General features: G+C 52.9%; 1 protein-coding gene across 1 annotated transcript in view; it reads right to left on the bottom strand.

The window, feature by feature from the left end:
• smg6 (SMG6 nonsense mediated mRNA decay factor) overlaps positions 1-13,559 on the bottom strand; it is a 113,619-nt gene that overhangs the window by 79,184 nt on the left and 20,876 nt on the right. The window lies entirely within an intron of this gene.

Below are 13,559 nucleotides of genomic sequence, written 5' to 3'. Positions count from 1 at the left end.
TAGAATCGGGTGTCTTAGCACTGGACTAAAGCAAAAAACCTGCACCTACATCGGACACTGACAGACAGACAGACAGAGAGGGACACACACAAACACACACACACACACACAGGTTAAAGGTTTGATTCCCAGGTGGGGCACTACCATGAGCAAGGGCGTTTAACCTGAACAGCTCAAATACACAACAGGCTTTGTGTGTTCTTAAAAAGTGCGCTGTCTAAGTCTCTCTGCATAAGAATGCCTGTTAATTGCCTAGATGCAGAAGCAGGACTGGGCGAAGCTGTCTTCAAAAAAGGAAAACCCTGAAATACAGTGACTCATCCATTACTCAGCAAACAAAAGCAACTGTTAATGACGCTAATGCCATTTCTTAATAGTCTATCACAGAACCCGGGTGACCAAAGTTTCTTTCACACGGCCTGAAAGAACATGCGCAGATCTGCATTACTGACCACAGAGTGTTTCTGCATTTCAGGTGAAGAGGAAAGGGCAGTGGCGTAAGGCTAGCCGAGCCACGACGAGAACAATAGTTCTGTGGAGTCGGGCGGCGTGGCACAGTAGCACATCTTTTACTAGCTATAAATCTAATATAATATTAACTTTAGACAAGAGTGTTTCCTTCTATTATACACATAGGAGTGGGTGTATACATTAGCGGTCTGTTAAGTGAGCCTTTAACTGTTACTACAACAGAGCGGAGTGTTTATCAGAGAATCCACCTGTAAGCCGCTAAGCTAAACTAAACTAGGCCCCGAGAGCAAAATAAGAGCCTGATCTATGATAGCCATTACAGCGCTTAAACAATAATAAAGCTAGCAGCCCATGTCAAGGCGGGAGCCAGGCAGGACAGGCCGGGCACGGGAAGCGGGGGGGAATCTTACACACTCTGCCCTGGGGAAGTACACGGCGGACGGGGAGGGCGTCCTGGAGGGGGTGGGGGAGCCAAGCAAGCGCTAGGTTAGGAGGAAACCCAGGGAAAGGTTTTGGCTGGCCAGGTGGGTGGGCAACTAAGGAAGTGCTTGGGATGGAGGAAACCCAAGGAAACATTGTGGTTGGTCAGGTGGGTGGGGGATGGGAATAAGCAAGCTCTAGGGAAGGCAGAAACCCAGGGAAAGGTTTCATTTGGCTGGAGGGTGTGCACAACTAAGCAAGGTCTTGGGAATGAGGAAATCCAAGGACAAGTTTTGGTTGGCCGGGCCAACAAAGCAAACTCTAGGGAAGGTGGAAAGTCAGGCAATAGCTTTTGGGTGGCTGGGGGATGGGGTAACTAAGCAAGCTCTAGGAAAGGAGGAATCCCCAAGGGAAAGGTTTCAGTCGACCACCCTGAACATCTCAGATGGGCCCCATGAGGGTTGCTGGCTTGGTGTGCGTTCAGCTTCGCCCGAACAAACACATCCCTTCCTCAGGGTCTGACCCAAAATACGCCTCCACTTAAAGAATGAGAACTATGCATGTGGATAACGCGGGAGACAGGTACAGGAAACGCACTGAGCGCGTGCGGGAGACAGGTACAGGAAGCGCACGGAGCGCGTGCGGGAGACAGGTACAGGAAGCGCACGGAGCGCGTACGGGAGACAGGTACAGGAAGCGCACGGAGCGCGTACGGGAGACAGGTACAGGAAGCGCACGGAGCGCGTGCGGGAGACAGGTACAGGAAGCGCACGGAGCGCGTGCGGGAGACAGGTACAGGAAGCGCACGGAGCGCGTGCGGGAGACTGGCAAAGGAAACGCACGGAGCGCGTGCGGGAGACAGGTACAGGAAGCGCACGGAGCGCGTGCGGGAGACAGGTACAGGAAGCGCACGGAGCGCGTGCGGGAGACAGGTACAGGAAACACAAGGAGCGCGTGCGGGAGACAGGTACAGGAAACGCACTGAGCGCGTGCGGGAGACAGGTACAGGAAGCGCACGGAGCGCGTGCGGGAGACAGGTACAGGAAGCGCACGGAGTGCGTGCGGGAGACAGGTACAGGAAGCGCACGGAGCGCGTGCGGGAGACAGGTACAGGAAGCGCACGGAGCGCGTGCGGGAGACAGGTACAGGAAGCGCACGGAGCGCGTGCGGGAGACAGGTACAGGAAGCGCACGGAGCGCGTGCGGGAGACAGGTACAGGAAGCGCACGGAGCGCGTGCGGGAGACAGGTACAGGAAGCGCACGGAGCGCGTGCGGGAGACAGGTACAGGAAGCGCACGGAGCGCGTGCGGGAGACAGGCAAAGGAAACGCACGGAGCGCGTGCGGGAGACAGGCAAAGGAAACGCACGGAGCGCGTGCGGGAGACAGGTACAGGAAGCGCACGGAGCGCGTGCGGGAGACAGGTACAGGAAGCGCACGGAGCGCGTGCGGGAGACAGGTACAGGAAGCGCACGGAGCGCGTGCGGGAGACAGGTACAGGAAGCGCACGGAGCGCGTGCGGGAGACAGGTACAGGAAACGCAAGGAAAAGGAACACTATCGCTCAGCACGGCCACTTGTTCTCAAAAACCTGTCCCTGTCTGTCCCGGCCTGCTCAGACGCACACTTAAAATGAAGTGAAGGTAAACTTATGCGAATGTGTCAGGAGAGCAGTCTGTTCTGTCCTTTTGCACAGCCTGTTCTCTAACCGAGCAGGGCTTGAGATTCTGTACGCGCGTCCTGGACAAGGCCACCGAGGTACGCCTCGCAGGGACTGCGGGCTGCATTTCAAGTCAAAAGTAAAACTAACTTGCGGAGCGAAGGCCCTGCGAGGCTTCGGCTGAAGAGCCTCCGACCGGTGAGCACCGGCACGGCGCACGCGAGCATGACGCGGCGTTCAGCGCACGCCAGAGCCGAGCTCGGCCGAAGTGTGTCCAACCGGAAAAGAAGCGCTTTACGCGGAAACTGCGCCACAGTGCGCACAGCGTTCGGATCGGAGCGGCTCGGCCATCTTCACAGACCGCGCCGGTGCGACATCACGTGCGGACGCGCCGCGTTTCTGAACGGGTTCTGCGGCGCGCGGGAGAAGCAGCGGAGGAGGACCGTTGGCGCGCAGGCCGGGGAGAATCCGCAGAGGAGCGAAAGGAGGCGCTTCTGCCCCTCCTTTTCCGTCGGCTCGGCGACGGACGCCGGTCCTTTTCTCAGAAGGCCGCGCCTGCGTCCCCGCGCGTAGACGGCCGCGCCGTCGCTAACCAACGCCAGGGCCGCTCGCCCCGCACGCCGGCTATTCGTGTGCGAGAGCGCAGCGAGCGCTGACGAGGGGGTAACCATGGCGACGGCGCGTGGATGACGACTCTGCCCGCCGATACCCATCTCCCTGCCTGCCTCTCAGCCGCAGAGGGTGAGTCACGGCGCTCAGCGCTTCCTGAGCACGTCGAGAACTTGCTTTGACCTCCAGTTTCTCGCTTCCTGTCCTTGGGAGGCGTGTGCGTACGTGTGTGTGTGTGTGTGTGTGCGTGTGAGTGCCCAGCAACGGTATGATAATACATCAACATCGATGCTCAGAATCGCTCGATATCTTACCACTCTGTTCTGTTTATGCATGAATACCTTCTTCCTTCTTTCTACTAAAACAGGATGCCTTACCAGGAGCTACGGCCTTCTTCTGTTTTTGTGTAGCAGAAAAATGAAAGCTGGGCATTTACTTGACGAGCCTGCGTCAAATACACCGCCTCTATAAACACAGAGCGCAGGCTCACAGCGCAGGCACGGGTACGGGTGTGAGAACGTGCAGCCTGCGTGTAAATGTAGCCCGTGAGAATCTTATTTGACCAAGATCTGAGTCTATAAATGCAACTGTGCATATATAAATATATCTATATATATATATATATATATATATAAATATATATATATATATATACGCATGTTTGTGTGTGTGTGTCCCTGTGCGCATGTGTGTGCGTGTATAGGTGCGTGTGTGTGTGAGTATATGTATAGCTGTGCGTGTGTATGTATAGGTGCGCATGTGTGTGTATAGGTGTATGTGTGCGTATATGTATAGGTGTGTGTGCGTGTGTGTGTGTGTGTATAGGTGTATGTGTGCGTATGTGTATAGGTGTGTGTGCGTGTGTGTGTGTGTGTATAGGTGTATGAGTGCGTATATGTATAGGTGTGTGTGTGTGTGTGTGTGTGCGTGTGTAGGTGCGTGTGTTTGCATGTGCAGGTGCGTGTGTGTACGTGTGTGTGTGTGTTCGTAGGTGTATGCGTGTGTAGGTGCGCGTGTGTGTGTGTGCGTCTTTGTGTGTGTAGGTGTGTGCGTGTGTGTGTGTAGGTGTGTGTGTCTGTGTGTGTAGGTGCGTGTGTGTGTGTGCGTGTGTGTGTGTAGGTGTGTGTGTGTGTGTGTGTGTAGGTGCGTGTGTGTGTGTGTGTGTAGGTGCGTGTGTGTGTGTGTGTAGGTGCGTGTGTGTGTGCGTGTGTGTGTGTGTGTAGGTGTGTGCGTGTGTGTAGGTGTGTGTGTGTGTGTGTGTAGGTGCGTGTGCGTGTGTGTAGGTGTGTGTGTGTGTAGGTGCGCGTGTGTGTGTGTGTAGGTGCATGTGTGTGTGTGTGTAGGTGCGTGTGTGTGTGTGTAGGTGCGTGTGTGTGCGTGTGTGTGTGTGTGTGTGTGTAGGTGCGTGTGTGTGCGTGTGTGTGTGTGTGTGTGTGTAGGTGCGTGTGTGTGCGTATGTGTGTGTGTGTGTGTGTAGGTGCGTGTGTGTGCGTATGTGTGTGTGTGTGTGTGTAGGTGCGTTTGTGTGTGTGTGTGTGTGTAGGTGCGTTTGTGTGTGTAGGTGCGTGTTTATGTGTGTGTGTAGGTGCGTGTGTGTGTGTGTGTGTGTGTGTAGGTGTGTGTGTGTGTGTGTGTGTGTGTAGGTGTGTGTGTGTGTGTAGGTGCGTGTGTGTGTGTGTAGGTGCGTGTGTGTGTGTAGGTGCGTATGTGTGTGTGTGTGTGTGTGTAGGTGCGTGTGTGTGTGTGTAGGTGTGTGTGTGTGTGTGTAGGTGCGTGTGTGTGTGTGTGTGTGTGTAGGTGCGTGTGTGTGTGTAGGTGCGTGTGTGTGTGTGTGCGTGTGTGTGGGTGTGTGTAGGTGTGTGTGTGTGTGTGTAGGTGCGTGTGTGTGTGTGTAGGTGCGTGTGTGTGTGTGTGTGTGTAGGTGTGTGTGTGTGTGTGTGTGTGTGTAGGTGTGTGTGTGTGTGTAGGTGCGTGTGTGTGTGTGTGTGTGTGTAGGTGTGTGTGTGTGTGTGTGTAGGTGCGTGTGTGTGTGTGTGTGTGTAGGTGCGTGTGTGTGTGTGTGTGTAGGTGTGTGTGTGTGTGTGTGTAGGTGTGTGTGTGTGTGTGTGTGTAGGTGTGTGTGTGTGTGTAGGTACGTGTAGGTGCGTGTGTGTGTGTGTAGGTGTGTGTGTGTGTGTAGGTGTGTGTGTGTGTGTGTGTGTGTAGGTGCGTGTGTGTGTGTAGGTGTGTGTGTGTGTGTGTGTGTGTGTGTGTGTGTGTGTAGGTGCGTGTGTGTGTGTAGGTGTGTGTGTGTGTGTGTAGGTGCGTGTGTGTGTGTGTGTGTGTAGGTGCGTGTGTGTGTGTGTGTGTAGGTGTGTGTGTGTGTGTGTGTGTGTGTGTAGGTGCGTGTGTGTGTGTGTGTGTGTGTGTGTGTAGGTGTGTGTGTGTGTGTGTAGGTGCGTGTGTGTGTGTGTAGGTGTGCATGTGTGTGTGTGTAGGTGTGTGTGTAGGTGCGTGTGTGTGTGTGTGTAGGTGTGTGTGTGTGTGTGTGTGTGTGTGTAGGTGTGTGTGTGTGTGTGTGTGTGTGTGTATGTGTGTGTAGGTGTGTGTGTGTGTGTGTGTAGGTGTGTGTGTGTGTAGGTGCGTGTGTGTAGGTGTGTGTGTGTGTGTGTGTGTGTGTAGGTGTGTGTGTGTGTGTGTGTGTGTGTGTGTGTGTGTGTGTAGGTGTGTGTGTGTGTGTGTGTGTGTGTAGGTGTGTGTGTGTGTGTGTGTGTAGGTGTGTGTGTGTGTGTGTGTGTGTAGGTGTGTGTGTGTGTGTAGGTGTGTGTGTAGGTGCGTGTGTGTGTGTGTGTGTGTGTGTGTGTGTGTGTGTGTAGGTGTGTGTGTGTGTGTGTGTGTGTAGGTGCGTGTGTGTGTGTGTGTAGGTGTGTGTGTAGGTGCGTGTGTGTGTGTGTGTGTGTGTGTGTGTAGGTGTGTGTGTGTGTGTAGGTGCGTGTGTGTGTGTGTGTGTGTGTGTGTAGGTGTGTGTGTGTGTGTAGGTGCGTGTGTGTGTGTGTGTGTGTGTGTAGGTGTGTGTGTGTGTGTAGGTGCGTGTGTGTGTGTGTGTGTGTGTGTGTGTGTGTAGGTGTGTGTGTGTGTAGGTGCGTGTGTGTGTGTGTGTGTGTGTGTGTGTGTAGGTGTGTGTGTAGGTGCGTGTGTGTGTGTGTGTGTGTGTGTGTGTGTGTGTGTGTAGGTGTGTGTGTGTGTGTAGGTGCGTGTGTGTGTGTGTGTGTAGGTGTGTGTGTAGGTGTGTGTGTGTGTGTGTGTGTGTGTGTGTGTGTGTGTGTGTGTGTAGGTGTGTGTGTGTGTGTGTAGGTGCGTGTGTGTGTGTGTGTGTGTGTAGGTGTGTGTGTGTGTAGGTGCGTGTGTGTGTGTGTAGGTGTGTGTGTGTGTGTAGGTGCGTGTGTGTGTGTGTAGGTGTGTGTGTGTGTGTAGGTGCGTGTGTGTGTGTGTAGGTGTGTGTGTGTGTAGGTGCGTGTGTGTGTGTGTAGGTGTGTGTGTGTGTGTAGGTGCGTGTGTGTGTGTAGGTGTGTGTGTGTGTGTGTGTGTAGGTGTGTGTGTGTAGGTGTGTGTGTGTGTAGGTGCGTGTGTGTGTGTGTAGGTGTGTGTGTGTGTGTAGGTGCGTGTGTGTGTGTAGGTGCGTGTGTGTGTGTGTAGGTGTGTGTGTGTGTGTAGGTGCGTGTGTGTGTGTAGGTGCGTGTGTGTGTGTAGGTGTGTGTGTGTGTAGGTGTGTGTGTGTGTGTAGGTGCGTGTGTGTGTGTGTGTAGGTGTGTGTGTGTGTGTAGGTGTGTGTGTGTGTGTAGGTGTGTGTGTGTGTGTGTAGGTGTGTGTGTGTGTGTGTGTAGGTGTGTGTGTGTGTGTGTGTGTAGGTGTGTGTGTGTGTGTGTAGGTGTGTGTGTGTGTGTGTGTGTAGGTGTGTGTGTGTGTGTGTAGGTGTGTGTGTGTGTGTGTGTGTGTGTGTAGGTGTGTGTGTGTGTGTGTGTGTGTGTAGGTGTGTGTGTAGGTGTGTGTGTGTGTGTGTGTGTAGGTGTGTGTGTGTGTGTGTAGGTGTGTGTGTGTGTGTGTGTGTGTGTGTAGGTGTGTGTGTGTGTGTGTGTGTAGGTGTGTGTGTGTGTAGGTGTGTGTGTGTGTGTAGGTGTGTGTGTAGGTGTGTGTGTGTGTGTGTGTAGGTGTGTGTGTGTGTGTGTGTGTGTGTAGGTGTGTGTGTGTGTGTGTGTGTAGGTGTGTGTGTGTGTGTAGGTGCGTGTGTGTGTGTGTGTGTGTGAGTGTGTGTGTGTGTGTGTGTGTGTGTGTGAGTGTGTGTGTGTGTAGGTGTGTGTGTGTGTGTGTGTGTAGGTGTGTGTGTGTGTGTAGGTGCGTGTGTGTGTGTGTAGGTGCGTGTGTGTGTGTGTATGTGTGTGTGTGTGTAGGTGTGTGTGTGTGTAGGTGCGTGTGTGTGTGTGTAGGTGTGTGTGTGTGTGTGTAGGTGTGTGTGTGAGTGTAGGTGTGTGTGTGTGTGTGTAGGTGTGTGTGTGTGTGTGTAGGTGCGTGTGTGTGTGTAGGTGTGTGTGTGTGTGTGTAGGTGCGTGTGTGTGTGTAGGTGTGTGTGTGTGTGTGTGTGTAGGTGTGTGTGTGTGTGTAGGTGCGTGTGTGTGTAGGTGTGTGTGTGTGTAGGTGTGTGTGTGTGTGTAGGTGTGTGTGTGTGTGTAGGTGTGTGTGTGTGTGTGTGTGTGTGTGTGTAGGTGTGTGTGTGTGTGTGTGTGTGTGTGTGTAGGTGTGTGTGTGTGTGTAGGTGCCTGTGTGTGTGTAGGTGTGTGTGTGTGTGTAGGTGTGTGTGTGTGTGTAGGTGTGTGTGTGTGTAGGTGTGTGTAGGTGTGTGTGTGTGTGTAGGTGCGTGCGCGCACATGCTTCTCTCAGCTCAGTGGTGAGTCACTGTGAGAGTTAAGGTCTCGCCACCACTGCCTCCTCTCATTTGGGAGGGAGAGAAAAGGGAATGAATGATAAACAGACGCAGGGGAGAACAGAAAGGGAACAGGTAAAAAAGAAAGATGGAGGGCAATAAGCGACTGGTGAAGTGATTCACAAATACGTACAAGCGGGCTAGAGAATGGCAGTTTAAAGCGGTATATTGAGAAAACACAGCTGGGCACGATTTGACATTTAAAGCATTGTATACATATGTCAGCCATGTTACAAGAATAGACTGCATTTATGCAACACCTTCCGTCTCATATTTCATTACATTTGCCCAACCACTCAACCCATAACAAAGTGCTGAGGATACAGTGTGCCTTTAGTCAGCTTGTTGTATGGGTGGGGGTGACAGTGCGTGTGCGCGTTCGGGGTCGTGTGCTGGAGCAGTAGATCCTCTCATACCGTCCCAAAACTGTCCCACTCCCCCACACACCTGGCCTTCCCATCTCTCCATCCCTGTGAGAGAGGAGCACAGTCCTCCCCAGGAGAGCGGGCCCACAGACTCCAGCAGAGCTCCAGGTCCGTCCCGCACTCTCCCAGCACAGCCGAGCCCAGTCCTGCCCTGGCCCAGCCCAGCACAGCCCAGCAGAGCCCAGTCCTGCCCTGGCCCGGCCCAGCACAGCCCAGCAGAGCCCAGTCCTGCCCTGGCCCGGCCCAGCACAGCCCGGCCCATAGCCACAGCAGTCGTGCAGAGGCAGGGAACAATCCCACCAGACTGCTGCAGTCACAGCCCAGAGTGCCACACCGCCGCTGAGTCACTCCCCTTCATCATCTGCAGTCTGAGCTCACCACATCCAGACACGAAACACACACGCACGCACACACACACACGCGCACACACACACACAGCAATCAATGGACCCTCTTGGAAAATATTGATGAACGTATTTCTGGCAGGCTGATACACTTAAATTTGTAATAAGATGCAATAATAAAATTAACAAAAAATGAAATACACTTAGGTGCTACACTACATTTCCAAAAGTATGTGGACACCTGAACATCACACCCACATGTAATAACTGAACATCTCATCCGTAAAACCATGGGCATTAGTATGGAGCTGGTCCCCCTTTGCTGCTGTATCAGCCTCCATTCCTCTGGGAAGGCTTTCCACCAGATTTTGAAACATGGCTGCAGGGATTCACTTCCATTCAGCCACAAGAGCATTAGTGAGGTCGGGCACTGATGTTGAGTGTAAGGCCTGGCACTGATGTTGAGTGTAAGGCCTGGCTCTGATGTTGAGTGTAAGGCCTGGCTCTGATGTTGAGTGTAAGGCCTGGCTCTGATGTTGAGTGTAAGGCCTGGCACTGATGTTGAGTGTGAGGCCTGCCACTGATGTTGGGCGATAAGGCTTGGCTCGCAGTCAGCATTCCAATTCATCCCAAAGGTGCTTGATGGGGTAGAGGTCAGGGCTCTGTGCAGGCCATGCAAGTTCTTCCCTGCCTAACTCAGCAAACCACGGACCGCGCTTTGTGCACGGGGGCACTGTCCTGCTGAAACAGGAAAGGTCCTTCAACAAACTATTGCCACAAAGTTGGAAGCGCACAATTCTCTAGAATGTCACTATGCTGTCGAATTAAGATTTGCCTTCACTGGAACTAAGGGGCTGAGACCAAACCATAAAAAACAGCCCCAGACCATTATTGTTCCTCCATCAAACTTCAGAGTTGGCGCCATTCGGGCCAGCACAGTTGGCAATATGCATTCCGCCAGACCGTCAGACTGCCAGATAGCCCGATTCATCACTCCAGCCAACGCATTTCCACTGCTCCATAGTCCAATGGCGGTGTGCTTTACACCAGCACAGCTGACGCTTGGCATTGTGCACGGTGATCTTAGGCCTGTGTACGGCTGCTCAGCCACGGAAACCCAATTCACAAAGCTCTCGACAAGCGGTTCTTGTGCCAATGTTGTTTCCAGAGGTGGTCTGGAACTCCGTAGTGGGTGCTGATGTCTTTTACGCACTACACGTTTCAACACTAGGCGGTCCCATTCCGTGGGCTTGCATGACCTACCGCTTCACGGCTGAGCTGTTGTTGCTTCTATACGTTTCCACTTCACAACAACAGCAGTTGACGGGGGCAGCTCTAGCAGGGCAGAATTTTGATGAACTGGAAAGGTGGCAACGTATGACAATGCCACATTGAGTCACTGAGCTTTTCAGTACGACCCATTCTACAACGGCTATATGTTTCATTATATGCACCCGTTAGCAATGGGTGTGGCTGAAATACCCAAAACCACTCATTAAAAGGGGTGTCCACATACTTTTGGAAATGCATGTATGTAACAATGGATGATTGTACTGATTAGTCATAGTCAAACAGTGCAACTGTATTACTATACTGTGTACTGCACATCACAAAAAAGAACAGCAATGTGCAACAAAAAAAGAACCCATTCAGAAAATTGGTTCTGTATTCTTTTTGTGAACGCTTTTCCCACAAATCTCGCCCTCGTCTTTTCACCGAATAGGACGAGTGAAAACAAGCTGCGTCGAACACGAGGGAGGGCGATTATTACGACACATCCACAATCCAACATCCAGAGCCGGCTTGCTTAAAAAATGTTTTTTTTGTTGTTTTTTTTAAAAAGCGAAGCGTTGCAAACGTGGCGGCCTCCGGCGGAACATGTGAGGCTCTAAAGGGCGCTGGAAGTTTTGTCGTCGTTCACGCCGAGGCCGCCTGCCCGCCCGCTCGCTGCGCTCTGCTCTTTCACCCGCCGTTCCCCGGGCTGTGACTCAGAGTACAGTCACCGCCAACACGCCAGCGCTCACATCACAGCGCCGACGCGGCAGAGAGAAAGACCCGCGCCCGCCCAACTGCCCTCAGCGCTCGTTAAGCGCCCGCCCGGCCCGGCCCGGCCCGGCCCGGCCCGGCCCGCTCTGACCCGTCTCCCCCCGGGTCGGGCGTGACCCTGCCGCACGCCGTGCGTAATGAGGGCCGGGCCGCGGTCCCCCACAAAGCAATGGGTTTCGCTTTCATGACGCTCGTGAGTCAACCGCATTTCCGTCACTTGTGTTCAACTAACGCAGACGAGCGGCCTTTCCAACGTTTAAAAAAACCGTCTCCTGCCTTTCGTTAAAAAAAAAAAATTAAATCAGGGCTCTGGGGGTCGAACGCCCGCAACTGAACGTGCTGACGAACGAACGCTTGAACGCGCTGACTAACGAACGCTTGAACGCGCTGACGAACGAACGAACGCTTGAACGTGCTGACGAACGAACGCTTGAACGCGCTGACGAACGAACGAACGCTTGAACGCGCTGACGAACGAACGAACGCTTGAACGCGCTGACGAACGAACGAACGCTTGAACGCGCTGACGAACGGACGCTTGAACGCGCTGACGAACGAACGCTTGAACGCGCTGACGAACGAACGCTTGAACGCGCTGACGAACGAACGCTTGAACGCGCTGACGAACGAACGCTTGAACGTGCTGACGAACGAACGCTTGAACGCGCTGACGAACGAACGAACGCTTGAACGCGCTGACGAACGAACGAACGCGCTGACGAACGAACGGACGCTTGAACGCGCTGACGAACGAACGAACGCTTGAACGCGCTGACGAACGAACGCTTGAACGCGCTGACGAACGAACGCTTGAACGTGCTGACGAACGAACGAACGCGCTGACGAACGAACGAACGGACGCTTGAACGCGCTGACGAACGAACGAACGCTTGAACGCGCTGACGAACGAACGAACGCGCTGACGAACGAACGAACGCTTGAACGCGCTGACGAACGAACGAACGCTTGAACGCGCTGACGAACGAACGAACGCTTGAACGCGCAAGCGCATCAGAGAGCGTGCGCACAAAACCCGTGAGACCCAGGTCAAACAGGCCTTTAAAAATGCGCACATCCAGAAAAGGGCTGAAATGCGCAGCCGTGCTGCTCGTTCCGGGGTCATATAGAACGCCTCACATTCGCCAAATTCACGACCGGAGGGCGGCTCGCCGGGGGTCGCAGGGCGTGGCAGTTAGCGACAGTCGCTGCGCCGCGGAGGATTGCTACGACAACCGAGGAGCCGGGAGCTGGCCCGACTGCCGCCCCGGCCGCGGGGGCAGCACTCATCTCTGAGGATAAAGTGATTTATGATATACTGCGAGCGTCTGCCTTATGCTGTTATTGTGGCTAATGTAGAAGTTATGTATGGCACACTATGCGATTGGGAAATGGAGCACATTATAAAAAATATTTTTTAAAAACCCAACACACACTCCTTGGTATGACGCCACAAAATCAGAGGTTTCAGGATTTAATGGAGCAGATTTTTTATTTTTAATTTTTTCGTTTTATTAAAAAGTGCGATACGCAGCCCACTTGTGCACAGTTTCACACGGAGGGTAAGGCGCACGTCCTCCTCCCGTTTCCCAAATGGCCGGCCAGGTCACAGAAGCATGCATTATTTACACACGCAATGCTCGCTAGCTAAGTGAAGCCAATATCAGCTGCTGAGTCCAATGGGAACATGGGATACTATCAGAAGAGTGAGTACTGACAGCAGCTTTCTCAGTTCCTGTTTTATTGAATGCTGTTATTATTGAGTGTTTTATTAATTTACAAAATCATTGCTTTGAGTATGGAATCCGGGGGGGTGGGGGTTTGTTGTATTGTGTTAAGCACTTTGTGTTACATTTAACTTGTATGAAAAGTGCTATACAGATAAAGTCTGATTGATTGATTGATTGATTGATTGATTCTCAAACGCTTTGCTCTCCATAGGAAAAACACCTCAGCTATCCAGGATGTGAACAACCATCAAAAAAAAAAAAATTCTAATTTAAAAGTCTTACGGGATGATAGATTAATAAAACACAAAAAAGCTTGTGTGAAAAACTAGCATGGATTGCGCAACAGAATCCAATCATGCACCCACGATTCAAGGAATCAGGTACATAAAGGCTGAAAACAAACGAAACAGAAAAATTGCCGATAAATGAAGTTAAACGCACATAAATAACCAGCGCACAAAATCAATGCTGCTGCGGCTGTCAGTTTCTTTTGTGCTTTTGCTGGACGGCTCTACCTGCCTCAGGCTAATTGACAAAAAAATGTACTAAAAGCCACTGCCAACGTGGAGAAAGAGAAGCGCAGACAGGAGTGGGATGGAGCGGGAAGCCATTCTCCGAGCCCACACAGCAGGGCAGGTCGCACGTAAACCAGCGGACAAACAATGACATCATTTGATGATGTCAGCACTTAGGGGGGTGGGTGGGTGGAGTCACTTTCTGTTGATGGGGAGACTGGTCTAGCAGCTCTGCTCAGTAAGGCCCACTCAGCCAAGCACAGATCATCAGAGGGGAAAAAAGATGCCCCCCCCCCCCCCCCCCCCCCCCCCCCCCCCCCCCAGCCACTTTGGCCGCCCTGGGAAATGAACTCCATTGGCTTCCCATCAAGCTAAAGTGGTGCGCTCC

This window comes from Anguilla anguilla, chromosome 9 (assembly GCF_013347855.1).
Source record: "Anguilla anguilla isolate fAngAng1 chromosome 9, fAngAng1.pri, whole genome shotgun sequence".
In the NCBI taxonomy this organism is placed as follows: domain Eukaryota; kingdom Metazoa; phylum Chordata; class Actinopteri; order Anguilliformes; family Anguillidae; genus Anguilla; species Anguilla anguilla.
The sequence above is the reverse complement of the archived record's forward strand: the minus strand, read 5'-3'. Positions and strand labels throughout refer to the sequence as shown.